We start from the raw sequence: 14,299 nt of genomic DNA, 5'->3' as shown, positions 1-14,299 counted from the left end.
ACTCTCGTTTCCTTCTCTATGAACGGTATGTTTTGTCTATACAGCGCGCAGGAAACAATGCTTCTCACTGTATGTTAATACATGTGACAATAATAAATCAAATCAAAAACACAGGTACAGGACCCCTTATCTGGGAAGCTTGGGACTGGACAAGTGCTGGATTTCTGGTCCTTCTGGAGTGGTGGTGGTAGGGGGAATAGGATGGTAATTAATTAAAGCTTAAAGCCGTGCTGATTTCTTTGCCCCCAGGGAATTGATGAAGAGTAGACCGGACTGGTTTCCACATTGTTAATCTGACATGGAATAAATAAGATTGAGATCAAATGTGGCAGGCAGCAATGCCTGATGAGGATTGGAGTTTCCAGGATGGGACCTGGTTTTCAGGAACTTCCAGAGTTTTGGACACCAGATAACAGATCCGGTACAAAAGCAGAAAAATGATGGAAAATCTCAGCAGATCTGACAGCATCTGTAGAGAGCGAATAGAGCCAACGTTTTGAGTCTGGACGACCCTTTGTCCGAAGCAGCGATAAACCAGCCTTTGATTGGACAATCTGGAAACAGCAGGAAACTAAGTGCTCACAGATCCAGGCCAGGGTTAGAGCAAGGGAGAGAGTGGGTGGTGGCAGAGAGAGAGGCAGCAATCACAGGGCGAGAGGAGAACTGGCCATGGAGTGAGAGGCAATAGTGTGTTTGTGTGTGAGGGTGAGGAGGTGCGAGGGAGAAGGGTGTGTGTGTGTGCGAGTGAGGGAAAGAGTGTGTATGTGTGTGTCTGAGGGAGAGAGGTGAATGTGTATGTGTGTGTGATGGAGAAGTGAGGGGGGTATGAGGGAGAGGGGTGGGCATGTGAGAAAGAGGGAGAGAGTGTGTATACGTGCGCATGTGAAAGAGGTGAGAGTGTGAATGTGTGTATGAGGTGAGAATGTGTGTGAGAGAGAGAGAGAGGGGGTCATAGAGGTTCACAGCACGGAAACAGGCCCTTCGGCCCAACTTGTCCATGCCGCCCTTTTTGTTTTTAAAAGCCCCTAAGCTAATCCCAATTGCCCGCATTTGGCCCATATCTCTCTATACCCATCTTACCCATGTAACTATCTGAATGCTTTTTAAAAGATAAAATTGTACCCGCCTCTACTACTACCTCTGGCAGCTTGTTCCAGACACTCACCACCCTGTGTGTGAAATAATTGCCCCTCTGGACACTTTTGTATCTCTCCCCTCTCACCTTAAACCTATGCCCTCTAGTTTTAGACTCCCCTACCTTTGGGAAAAGATATTGACTATCTACCTTGTCTATGCCCCTCATTATTTTATAGACCTCTATAAGGTCACCCCTCAGCCTCCTACGCTCCAGAGAAAAAAGTCCCAGTCTATTCAGCCTCTCCTTATAACTCAATCCATCAAGTCCCGGTAGCATCCTAGTAAATCTTTTCTGCACTCTTTCTAGTTTAATAATATCCTTTCTATAATAGGGTGACCAGAATTGCACACAGTATTCCAAGTGTGGCCGTACCAATGTCCTGTACAACTTCAACAAGACGTCCCAACTCTGAGTGAGTGTGTATGTGTGTGAAAGAGGTGGGAGTGTGAATGTGTGTGAGAGAGAAGGGAGAATGTGTGCGAGTGGTGAGAACGTGAGTGTATGAGAGATGTGTGTATGTGTGCACGGAAGAGAGAGGTGAGTGTGTGAGAGAGAGGTGGGACTATAAGTGTTAGTGCGTGTGTGAGAGAGAGGTGAGAATGTGAATGTGCGCGTTAGTGAGAGCAGGTGTGTGTGCGTGTCTGACATGAGAATCCAGCATTCCTAATTTTAATTGTGTGTAAGCAAAAGCAGCAGCATCACTCCTCCCACTAAAAATGACAAAAAGGTAAGACTTTGGTAGTTGGTTGAATAAGAGAACTTTTTAATTATAAGTGCCTATAAGAAATATAAAAGACTTTTAAAATTTGATTCCGTATGTTTGTACCTATTGCACAAAAATAATCAACTTCTGTGGGTTAACTCTTCAACACAATAAGAATGTTTCTCAGGGATTCCGTCAGTACTCTCGGAAGGTCAAAAGGTTCGGGAAAATCCGTAGTGGGGAAATCAAACTGATACCATCATTCAAGCACTTGCACCATACAGGGAAGTGTATTGACCTGTTAAATATTGGAAAGAGCTCTGTGGAGATATCATTTTTGCCTCTGATGGGCATGTGTGCACAGATGTGTAGGAACTCTGCAGTTACAGCGATTGGCAAAAGATCCAGAGGTGAGATGATGAACAAAGCTTTTTAGGGAATGGAAGAGTATAAAAGTTGGCAAATTATATTACAGTTATTTAAAACATTGGTTAGGCCACGTTTGGAATACTGTGTCCAATTCTGGTCACCACACTACCAGAAGGACGTGGAGCCTTTGGAGGGAGTACAGAAAAAGTTTACCAGGATGTTGCCTGGTATGGAGGGCATTAGCTATTAAGAGAGATTGAATAAACTGCGATTGTTCTCCCTGGAAAGACGGAGGTTGAGGGGCGACCTGATAGAAGTTTATAAAATTATGACGGGTATAGATAAGGTGAACAGTTGGAAGTTTTTCCCAGGGCAGAAATGAGGCATAAGTTCAAGGTAAGGGGGGAAAGGTTCAGTGGAGATGTGCGGGGGGAATATTTTTACACAGAGTGTGGTGGGAGCCTGGAATGCACTGCCAAGTGAGGTAGTTGAGGTGGATACGTTGGTGAAATTTAAGAATTTAGCATGGCCAATGCACCTAGCTGACACGTCTTTTGGGCTCTGGGAGGAAACCCATGCAGACATGGGGAGAATGTGCTAACTCAACAAGCACAGTGATCCAAGCTGGGAATCGAATATGGGTCCTTGGCTCTATGAGGCAGCAATGAGAACCACCGTGTTGCCCATTTGTAATGTTCTTTCAGATATTTTACAAATAAAGAATATTTTTGCAAAAGAAAACCCAGTCTGGTGGAGGCAAATTCATATGATGGAATTTTACCACCTCGCCCGCCTGAGGCTCGTAAGGTCCTGCCAGAGGCCAACGAAGAATGCCGTTCTGCGAGCCTTGCCCGCTCCGATTCTGAGTAAAATTCCGCGGTAAAATTCCGGCAATAGTTTTCAAAAGAAAATTGCATAAAAACCTGAGGGGAAAATATATTGCAGAGCCACAGAGAACGGGCAGGGCAGGGGGATGAATTAAATTGTTCTTCTGGAGATAATGCTCACGCACGGACACTGGACACGTTGAAATGAACACAGAAAGCGGGATATAACTCAAGTTTGTTTCAAATATATTGTGGTAGAGTTTCCGCTCTGGTTGCAATCAGGAAGTTGCGGAAAAAATGTGCGGTTATGTCACAGTTCAGTTTTTTTGCCAAAAAGTAATTTACACAATCAAAAACAGTCCATGTGTTGGTTTCGTGAACCAACACATGTGGACAGTGTATTAGAATATAATGCTTTATAGGTATTCCTTGATTTCCTTCAAAGTGGTGCTTCATTGTCAAAAGTAAGCGATATGAGAGTCCAGTTAGTTACCTGTGTTTAACCTGATTTAACTGTAAAAAGACACACTCACTTTTTATGACACCAGAGGCATATTCAGGTAAGTTTTTAAAGACCCTAAGTCAGTGAGTAGCTGGATGGGTGAGGGTGACAGGGTGAGTAACGCAATGGGGAGTCAGGTTGGGGGGTGGGGGGGGGCGGGTGGTAGTTAGGTTGGATTGGGGTATGTAGTTTGGGCTGAGATACCTTAGTCTCATCAGGTCGGGGGTAGTCGGGCTTGGGGTGGGGTCGGCAGGTTGGATCAGGGGTAGTTGTGTGAGGGGGTCAGAGGGTTTAGTTGATGGAGTTGGGGCGAATAGTTGGGTTGGATCGGGGGTTAGTTAATTGGTTGGGGGGGGGGGGTGTTTCCGAGTTGGGCTGGGTTGGCAGTTGGGGCAAACGGATCAGTCAATCGTATTGGGGAGTAGTTGGGTTGGGTACAGTCGGGGGTTGTGAGTAGTCACTTTGGGAGGGAGTGAAGAGTCAGATAGGGGAGGTAACCAGTTGGGCTGGGGTTGGGATAGTTGGGTTTGGGGTGGGAGAAAGGGTATTAGGTTGGGGTTGTAGTCAGTTGGATTAGTGGGTAGTCAGGGGTTAGTCAGGTGGTAGGGGTTAGTCAGTGGAGTTGGGGGAGTAGTTGGGTTGGGTCAGAGAGGGCTGTGTGGGTAGACAATTTAAGTGGGGGGACGGGGGTCAGAGTTATATTGGGGCAGGTAGTCGGTTGGGCCAGGCTGGAATAATCAGGTCAGTTCGGCAGGGTGGTTTTAAGGAGTGTTGGTTGTGGACTCCCACTGATTTACAAACCCTCTGTGGATCTGGTGTCTAACATGGATGTCTTCAGTGGCTTGCGAATGTCCGATGTTCATATATGAATTAGAATAACATTCATAAGGTATAAAGAAGTGGAATGGGAGCAGGTTTGCGAATTGGAGCACAAATTGGAGCTAACTGTAAATTCTGTGTAATCCACGAGGAAACTGAATCATAGAACCCCTACAGTACAGAAGGAGACCATTCAGCCCATCGTGCCTGTACGGACCACAATTCCACCCAGGCCCTATTCCCATAACCCCACACATTTGCCCTGCTAATCCCCCTGACACTAGGGTCAGTTTAGCATGGCCAATCAACCTAACCCACACATCTTTGGACTGTGGGAGGAAACCGGAGCACCCGGAGGAAACCCACGCTGACACGGGGAGAGTGTGCAAACTCCATACAGTGACCCGAGGCCGGAATTGAACCCGGGTCCCTGGCGCTGTGAGAACCTGGTAAATTTGTTGAAGACTGTCAGAAATCCTAAAGCCACCTGGAATTTACATTACGTGGAGAGTGACTGCACAGGGAGAATCGTTTGTGGGACAATTTAAGGACCATTTCGATAAATATTTGAGAGAGAGAGAGGGAGGGAGACAAGAGTTATTTTGGGCTATTGGTATGTCAGATATCATGTCCTTCTGCATTTCCCTGTATTAAGTTACTGAAACTGAAAGAGGCGCAGCAATATCGGTGGTGGGTTGGGGGAAGCAATGTTGGGTGAGTCAGTAACAAGCAAGTGATAGGAACGATTGTCAACTCTCCAGGGGTGACCTAAAATTTCCAAGAATGAAAGATGAATCCCCAGAGTGCACCTGTGAGCAAAACGCCAGGGGGAAAAGTCACAGAGAGCAGAAAAGAACTTGATTCTTTTTATTTCATTTTCTTTGAGCTCATACAAACCAAGGAATAAGGAGCTAGTAGGCCACTCGCCCCGCCCCTCGAGCTTGCGCCACTATTCAATTAGATCAGGGTTTCCCCAAACCTTTTGAGCCGTGGAACCCACTGTGACTGGCCAACCCCACCGGGGAACCCCTAAAATTCTCAGAATGTCGACACCCCTGTTTTGTATGAAGTAGATGTGAACGCAGAAATCAAATGTAAACAAGTCTTTTCTAACTGTATCAACGCATGTATTAGGAATTAGGAAGAGACACACAATCACAAATACATTCGCCAGCTACATGGCCCCCTCACGTTAACCACTGGCCAAGCCACCCTCCTAAAACCAATTAGTCACCACTTTAGGAGTGGCTAAACTGGTAATAATTAAAACATTCTCTTATTTTAAAAAAATTAAAAATTAAAATTAATTTTTAATGTGAGAAGTGATGCTGGAAAGCTGATTCTCGTATCAGACAAACGCACCCCTCTCTCCCTCACACACTCAAGTCTCTCCCTCACATTCACACACCTCTCTCCCTCACCCCTCTCACTCAGATGCATTCCCCCGCTCTCTCTATCACACACATGCTCATCCTCTCTTGCACATATATCTATCCTTAAGCTCTCTCTCACATACATCCTCACACACATCCTCTCTCTCACGTACACACACATTCTCACAAACACTCACTCCTCTCTCACACGCATTCATCCTGCCCCCTCTCTCACACACACATCCTCTCACACATCCAATTTCTCTCTCACACTATGTCAACTGTATCCCCAGTTCGTCAGACAATCTTTAATCCAGGCTAATATGTTACCCCCTGCACTGCGAGCTTTTATTTTCTGCAGAAATATTTGATGCGGCACCTTATCAAATGCCTTCTGGAAACCTAAGTACAGTACATCCACTGGTTCCCCTTTATCCACAGCGCATGTGGCTCCTGCAAAGAACTCCCATAAATTAGTTAAACATAGTTTCCCTTGCACAAAACTCTCACGGAAGCTATAAAAACATTTCAGATGGAAAGACTGATTGTTGGAAGTGGAAGATCACGTGACAAAACATCCAGGAATATTTCCAACCAAAGTTGGTAACACACCTGCAAATTGATGTAGTGTTAAATGATTGTACTTCCCAGGTTCAAAGCAACAGGAGGACACAGCTCAGAGCACTTCAAACAACTAGCTCCTCACTCTTTGACATTATGCTTTAACTTGGCTGTGACCTTGCACCAAAAAAATGGCACTTTCCTCACTCTCTGAAATAATCTGTTCAACAAATAACTGCAATTATCGCCCCACATTTTTGAGTTTCCATTAGTTTTGCTGTGTGCAGTACTTAATATTTAACTGCAGGGATATTCTGTTCTTTTCCGCAGCTAATCTAATTATTACATCTGTTCATCACACTAAAACTGGATGCATATCCTGGGGGGAGTGGAGGGGTTGAATAATCATTAAAACAAGTGGGGGAGGAGAGGCAATTTTAGAATAAAATTGTTAAGGGAGGACTCCTGTTGAGGTAAGTCCATCGCACATGTTTCAACAAAAACTTACATTTATGCAGCCGCTTTGGGGTGGATAAACACTTCGAACATTCTGCTGGGAAGTTGCCAAACAACATGCAGCACCAAGCCTCAGAGAGGTATTAGATCAGGTTACCATCAAGCCTGCTTTACCATTCAATTAGATCATGGCAGATCTGGTTGAAGGTCTGCAAGACATAACAGGCTACAGGATGAAGGCATGTAAAATCACAGGCTCCAACGCACCCCTCCCTGATGAGCTCAATGCATTCTACGCCCGTTTTGCGCAAGAGGTCAGCGAGAGCATGCCCTCCATCCTGGGTGAACCTGTATCTGGGGTCACCATTGCAGATGTCAGATCAGCTTTCTTGAAAGTCAACCCACGGAAAGTGACTGGCCCGGATGGGGTACCCGGACGAGCACTCATCCTGCGTGGATCAGCTGGCGGGGATATTCACAGACATCTCCAACCTCTCTTTACAACAATCTGAGGTCCCTATTTGCTTCAAGAAGACGACCATCATCCCGGTACCTAAGAAAACCAAGCAGTGTGCCTTAATGACTATCGGCCGGTGGCTCTGACATCCATCATTATGAAGTGCTTCGAAAGGTTAGTCATGGCACGAATCAATTCCAGCTTCCTGGACTACCTGGATCCACTACAGTTTGCCTACTGCCGCAACAGGTCCGCAGCAGACGCCATCTCCCTTGCCCTGCACTCAACGCTGGAACACCTAGATAACAAGATAACACTTAGATAACCCTGCTGCTGTCAGACTCCTACTTATTGAATACAGTCCAGCCTTCAACACCATTATTCCCACAAAACACATTTCCAAACTCCGTGGCCTGAGCCTCGGCACCTCCCTCTGCGACTGGATCCTGAACTTCCTAACTCACAGACACCAATCAGTAAGGGTAGGCAACGATCATCCTCAACACCGGTGCCCCACAAGGCTGTGTTCTCAGCTCCCTACTATACTCCTTACACACCTACGACTGTGTGGCTAAATTCCCCTCCAATTTGATTTTCAAGTTTGCTGACAATACCACCGTAGTGGGTCGGATCTCAAACAATGACGAGACAGAGTACAGGAATGTGATAGAGAATCTGGTGAACTGGCGCAGCAACAATAATCTCTCCCTCAATGTCAACAAAACAAAGGAGATAATCATCGACTTCAGGAAGCGTAAAGGAGAACATGCTCCTGTCTACATCAACGGGGACGAAGTAGAAAGGGTCAAGAGCTTCAAGTTTTTAGGTGTCTAGATCACCAACAACCTGTCCTGGTCCCCCCATGCCAACACCTCTACTTTCTCAGAAGACGAAGGAAAATTGGCATGTCAGCAATGACGCACCATAGAAAGCATTCTTTCTGGTTGTATCACAGCTTGGTATGGCTCCGGCTCTGCCCAAGACCGCAAGGAACTACAAAAGGTCGTGAATGGAGCCCAATCCATCACGCAAACCAGCCTCCCATCCATTGACTCTGTCTACACTTCCCGCTGCCTCGGCAGAGCAGCCAGCATAATTAAGGACCCCACGCACCCCGGACATTCTCTCCTCCACTTTCTTTTGTCGGGAAAAAGATACAAAAGTCTGAGGTCACGTACCAACTGACTCAAGAACAGCTTCTTCCCTGCTGCTGTCAGTCTTTTGAATGGACTTACCTTGTATTAAGTTAATCTTTCTCTCCACCCTAGTTATGACTGTAACACTACATTCTGCATTCTCTCCTTCCCTTCTCTATGAACGGTATGTTTGTCTGTATAGTGCGCAAGAAACAATACTTTTCACTGTATGTTAATACATGTGACAATAATAAATCCACATTCCTGTCCAACACTCTCCATGACTGCCATAAGCCTCGATTCCCTTATCTAGCAAAAATCTGTCTAACTCAGTCTGTCAACACAGAATCTGATTTGTTACACAAACAAGTCGATACAAGCCTGTGAATAATGGAGTGTGGAGGCGGCACATTCAGTTGCGCTTTCTAAAAGGATACTGGAGAAAAGAAAAATTGCAGGTCCATGAGGAGCGGGCAGCAGAGTGGAACTTGGTTCAGTTGCTTTTGAAGCAAGGCAGCCCGGTTTGATGGGCTAAATAACCTCCCTCTGTGCTATAGCTATTCTGTGATTCAGTTCCAGCTGTATCAATGCATGTATTAGGAATTAGGAAAAGGCACACAGTCACAAATACATTCACCAGCTACATGGCCCCCTCACGTTAACCCCTGGCCAGGGAGGTTATAGAAGGAGATAGTCATCGACTTCAGGAAGCGTAGTAGAGGACATGCCCCTGTCTACATCAACGGGGACGAAGTAGAAAGGATAGAGAGCTTCAAGTTTTTAGGTGTCCAGATCGCCAACAACCTGTCCTGGTCCTCCCCATGCCGACACTATAATTAAGAAAGCCCACCAACTCCTCTACTTTCTCAGAAAGCTAAGGAAATTTGGCATGTCAGCTACGACTCTCACCAACTTTTACAGATGCACCATACAAAGCATTCTTTCTGGTTGTATCGCGGCTTGGTATGGCTCCTGCTCTGCCCAAGACTGCAAAAAACTACATAGGGTCATGAATGTAGCCCAATCCATCACGCAAACCAGCCTCCCATCCATTGACTCTGTCTACACTTCCCACTATCTTGGCAAAGCAGCCAGCATAATTAAGCACTCCACACACCCTGGAAATACTCTCTTCCACCTTCTTCCATCAGGAAAAAGATACAAAAGTCTGAGGACACATGCCAACCAACTCAAGAACAGCTTCTTCCCTGCTGTTTTGAAAGGACCCACCTCGCACTAAACTCTGCTATTTGTGATTTTTATCAATGACTTGGAGGAGGGGGCTGAAGGGTGGGTCAGTAAATTTGCTGATGACACGAAGATTGGTGGAGTAGTGGATGAGGTAGAGGGCTGTTGTAGGCTGCAAAGAGACATTGATAGGATGCAGAGCTGGGCCAAAAAATGGCAGCTGGAGTTTAACCCTGATAAGTGCGAGGTGAACCATTTTGGGAGGACTAATTTAAATGTGGATTACAGGGTCAAAGGTAGGGTTCTGAAGACTGTGGAGGAACAGAGAGATCTTGGGGTCCATATCCACAGATCTCTAAAGGTTGCCACTCAAGTGGATAGAGCCGTGAAGAAGGCCTATACTGTGTTAGCGTTTATTAAGAAGTCTCACAACACCAGGTTAAAGTCCAACAGGTTTATTTGGTAGCAAATACCATAAGCTTTCGGAGCGATGCCCCTTCGTCAGATGGAGTAGTTATCTGTTCTCCAACAGTACACAGACACAGAAATCAAGTTACAGAATACTAATTAGAATGCAAATCTCTACAGCCAGCCAGGTCTTAAAAGGTACAGATAATATGGGTGGAGGGAACATTAAATTTAAATTTATTAACAGGGGGTTTGAGTTTAAGAGCCGTGGGGTTATGCTGCAACTGTACAGGACCTTGGTGAGACCACATTTGGAATATTGTGTGCAGTTCTGCTCACCTCACTATAAGAAGGATGTGAAAGCATTGGAGAGAGTGCAGAGGAGATTTACCAGGACGCTGCTTGGTTTGGAAGGTAGGTCTTATGAGGAAAGGTTGAGGGAGCTAGGGCTTTTCTCTTTAGAGCGGAGGAGGATGAGAGGCGACTTAATAGAGGTTTATAAGATGAGGGGGAGAGATAGAGTGGACGTTCAGAGACTATTCCCTCGGGTGGATGTAGCTGTTACTAGGGGGCATAACTATAAGGTTCATGGTGGAAGATATAAGAGGGATGTCCGAGGTAGGTTCTTTACTCAAAGAGTGGTTGGGGTGTGGAATGGACTGCCTGCTGTGATAGTGGAGTCGGACACTTTAGGAACTTTCAAGCGGTTATTGGATAGGCACCTGGAGCACACCAGAATGATAGGGAATGGGATAGCTTGATCTTGGTTTCGGACAAAGCTCGGCACAACATCGAGGGCTGAAGGGCCTGTACTGTTCTATGTTCCAACAAAGAACAATACAGCACAGGAACAGGCCGTTCGGCCCTCCAAGCCCGTGCCACTCCCTGGTCCAAACTAGACCATTCTTTTGTATCCCTCCATTCCCACTCCGTTCATATGGCTATCTAGATAAGTCTTAAACGTTCCCAGTGTGTCCGCCTCCACCACCTTGCCTGGCAGCGCATTCCAGGCCCCCACCATCCTCTGTGTAAAATATGTCCTTCTGATATCAGTGTTAAACCTCCCCCCCTTCACCTTGAACCTATGACGCCTCGTGAACGTCACCACCGACCTGGGGAAAAGCTTCCCACCGTTCATTCTAAGTTGATCTTTCTCTACACCCTGGCTATGACTGTAACACTACATTCTGCACTCTCTCCTTTCCTTCTCTATGAACGGTATGCTTTGTCTGTATAGCATGCTAGAAACAATGCTTTTCACTGTATACTAATAGATGTGATAATAAATCAAAATGTTTCTATGTTTCTATTAGGATGGAGGGTTATAGGTAGGCCTAAAAGGTAGGGATATGTTCGGCACAACTTGTGGGGCCGAAGGGCCTGTTTTGTGCTGTAGTGTTTCTATGTTTCTAAAAAGTATGGCACAGGGAGAGGCTGTTCAGCTTTTCGAGTCCATCCCAGCTCTCTGTCAAACACTCCTATGAATTCCATTCTATCCCTATAATCCTGCAATTTGCCTTAAATTCCTTTGAAAATCATTCATCATCTCTGCTTCTACTAGCTCTGTAAGGATGAGTGTTCCAGGTCATTATCATTCGCTGTGCAAGAAAGTTCTTCCTTGTATTTCCCCAAACATTGAACCTGTGTCCCAATGTCTTTGTACCATCATCTCGTGTCAGTCCTCCACCTGCCTCACAGTGACCCCTGCAGGCTGGGGAGACCTAAATCACTGGCTTCACCTGCCACAGGAGTGAGAATCTTTCTGCCAGAGTACCAGCTGTGGGGTGGGAGGCCCTTACCATTGAGCTCGACCACGAACAAATGGTGAAATACTCCACCTATAGGGGAACGTGATCCCTCTTATGTTACACTGAATCCTCCTGTTACATTGCCCCTTGTTGGCTGGGAGTGCTCTACCCTGCAAACATTACACTGAATCTTCCTGTTATAGTGCCCCTTTCTGGCTGGGAGTACTCTACCCTGCTAATGTTACACTGAATTCTCCCAAAACAGGTAAACGTAAAACACTGTGGATGCTGGAATCTGAAACAAAAACAGAAAATGTTGGAAAATCTCAGCAGGTCGGACAACATCTGTGGCGAGAGAATAGAGTAAGAAGTTTAACAACACCAGGTTAAAGTCCAACAGGTTTATTTGGTAGCAAAAGCCACAAGCTTTCGGAGCCTTAAGCCCCTTGTTCAGGTGAGTGGCTCTCACCTGAAGAAGCCCACTCACCTGAAGAAGGGGCTTAAGGCTCCAAAAGCTTGTGGCTTTTGCTACCAAATAAACCTGTTGGACTTTAACCTGGTGTTGTTAAACTTCTTACTGTGTTTACCCCAGTCGAACGCCGGCATCTCCACATTGAGAGAGAATAGAGCCAACATTTCAAGCCAGGATGACCCTTCATCAGAGCTAAGAGCAAAGAAAATCAGGAGAGATTTATACAATGGGGGCGGGGGGTGCTGTAATAGGACAAAGGGAATGTAAATGAGGATAAAGGAGGTTTGAGAGAGATGCTAAAAGTCTCCACTGAGTGATCAGAATGTGTGAATGGCAGAACAGAGGTACAGATTGTTAAGGCAGTTGGCCTGAAAGGTGGGGGCTTGGGGGGGTGCAAGGAGAGTGAGAAGGAGAAGTGGAAAAATAGAAGTGAGAAATGGTAAAAATGGATGAATGAAATGAAAATAAGAAACAGAATGAAATAAAACAAATGGAAATGGGGTGAAGGTGGAGGGGAGAGTTCATGTTCTAAAGTTATTGAACTCAAGTGTTCAGTCCAGAAAACTGTAAAGTGCCCAATCAGAAGGTGAGGTGCTGTTCCTCCAGTTTTCATTGGCGTTTATTGGAACATTGCAAAAGGACAAGTTCAGACATGTGGACAGGAGAGCAGGGCGGTGTGTTGAAGTGACAAGCAATAGGAAGGTCTGGGTTCTGCTTGTGGATGGACCGAAGGTGTTCAACAAAGCGGTCACCCTGTCTGTGTTTGGTCTGAGTAGACCACATTGGGAGCAGCAAATGCATTAGACCAGATTGAAGGAGGGGCTTGTGAAGGACCTGGGATGGTGAGCAGGGAGGAGGTAAAGGGGCAGGTGGTGCACTATCTACAATTGCATGGGGAGGGTGAGGCGTTGGGTACGGAAAAGTGGACCAGGGTGTCCCGGAGAGAACAGTCCCGACAGAATGCAACGGGGGAGGTGAGTAGTGGCATCGTGCTGGGGTTACTGGAGATGGCAGAGAATGATCCTTTGAATGCAGAGGTAGGGAGGGGGGTGAGAGCAGTGGCCCGGAGATGGGTTGGACCTGGTTGAGAGCCCTGTTAACCACAGTCCTCCCACAACAATGCCCCCTACTGGCAGGGAGTACTCCACTCCAATGGTGCTACAGATCCTCCTTCCACAATGTGGTAAACCACTGTTAAGCTTATTGACTGTGTGTGTGACATGCCTGGGCATGCCCCTGCCAGCCCTGCCTGAGACTCCTCCACCCCCCACCACCAGTCCAGGTATAAAGGTGACTGCTCCCCACCCCCCTGCCTCAGTCGCTGGACCAGTTCGGGTGTGCTCCAAGGCTTTTGCAAATAAAAGCCTATTTGTTCTTGTATACAAACTAGTCTTCGCTTGATTCATAGAAATCATAGAAACCCCACATATCATAGAAACAGTGCAGGAAGAGGCCATTCGTCCCATCGAGTCTGCACCGACCACAATCCCACCCAGGCCCTACCCCCATACCCCTACATATTTTTACCCGCTAATCCCTCTAATCTACAAACCTCAGGACACTAAGGGGCAATTTTACAATGGCCAATCAACCTAACCCGCACATCTTTGGACTGTGGGAGGAAACCGGAGCACCCGGAGGAAACCCACGCAGACACGAGGAGAATGTGCAAACTCCACACAGGCAGTGACCCAAGCCGGGAATCGAACCCAGGTCCCTGGAGCTGTGAAGCAGCAGTGCTAACCACTGTGCTACCGTGCCGCCGTGATTGATAGTGCATCCTACAGCGCCACCTGCCTTCTGGGAGTAGCCCCCCCTATAATGCTGCACTGAATTCTCCATCCCGGCTCCCCCCACCCCCCGGCGAGGAGTACCCCACCCGGCCAGTGGTCCACTGAATCCTCCTGCAAGTGCGCCCCCTGCCGTCTGGGAGGATATTCGTTTCATTCACGCGTACCGAGCCTTCAGGCAAGAGCGCCGTCGATTAGACAGGTGTACTTCACCGGGAATGGCCCGCTGACTCCTCTGGGCACAGCGACCCTGTCCATCAGGCCATTCACGATGTCCCGAGTCTTCCTTAAACTGAGCACCACTCCGACTGATTCTCCTCCCCGCTGGCGCGGTGCTGAGTCCTCCAGTTAC

At 46.8% G+C, this 14,299-nt stretch overlaps 1 protein-coding gene across 2 annotated transcripts in view; it reads right to left on the bottom strand.

Moving 5' to 3' along the window:
* The window catches only part of LOC144506656 (stomatin-like), a 46,632-nt gene extending 32,346 nt beyond the window's left edge, over positions 1 to 14,286 (bottom strand). The window contains exon 1 of one of the 2 annotated variants that reach the window (XM_078233060.1): positions 14,161 to 14,286. The gene's annotated coding sequence lies outside the window, so the exon portion shown is untranslated. Of the gene's footprint in view, positions 1 to 14,114 lie in introns of both variants that reach the window. The other variant, XM_078233059.1, reaches the window with a different exon arrangement.
* Positions 14,287 to 14,299: the final 13 nt, after the last annotated feature.

Source organism: Mustelus asterias, chromosome 17, assembly GCF_964213995.1.
Source record: "Mustelus asterias chromosome 17, sMusAst1.hap1.1, whole genome shotgun sequence".
Taxonomy (NCBI): Eukaryota; Metazoa; Chordata; class Chondrichthyes; order Carcharhiniformes; family Triakidae; genus Mustelus; species Mustelus asterias.
Note: the sequence above shows the minus strand (reverse complement) of the source record. Positions and strands in the feature narration are given on the sequence as shown.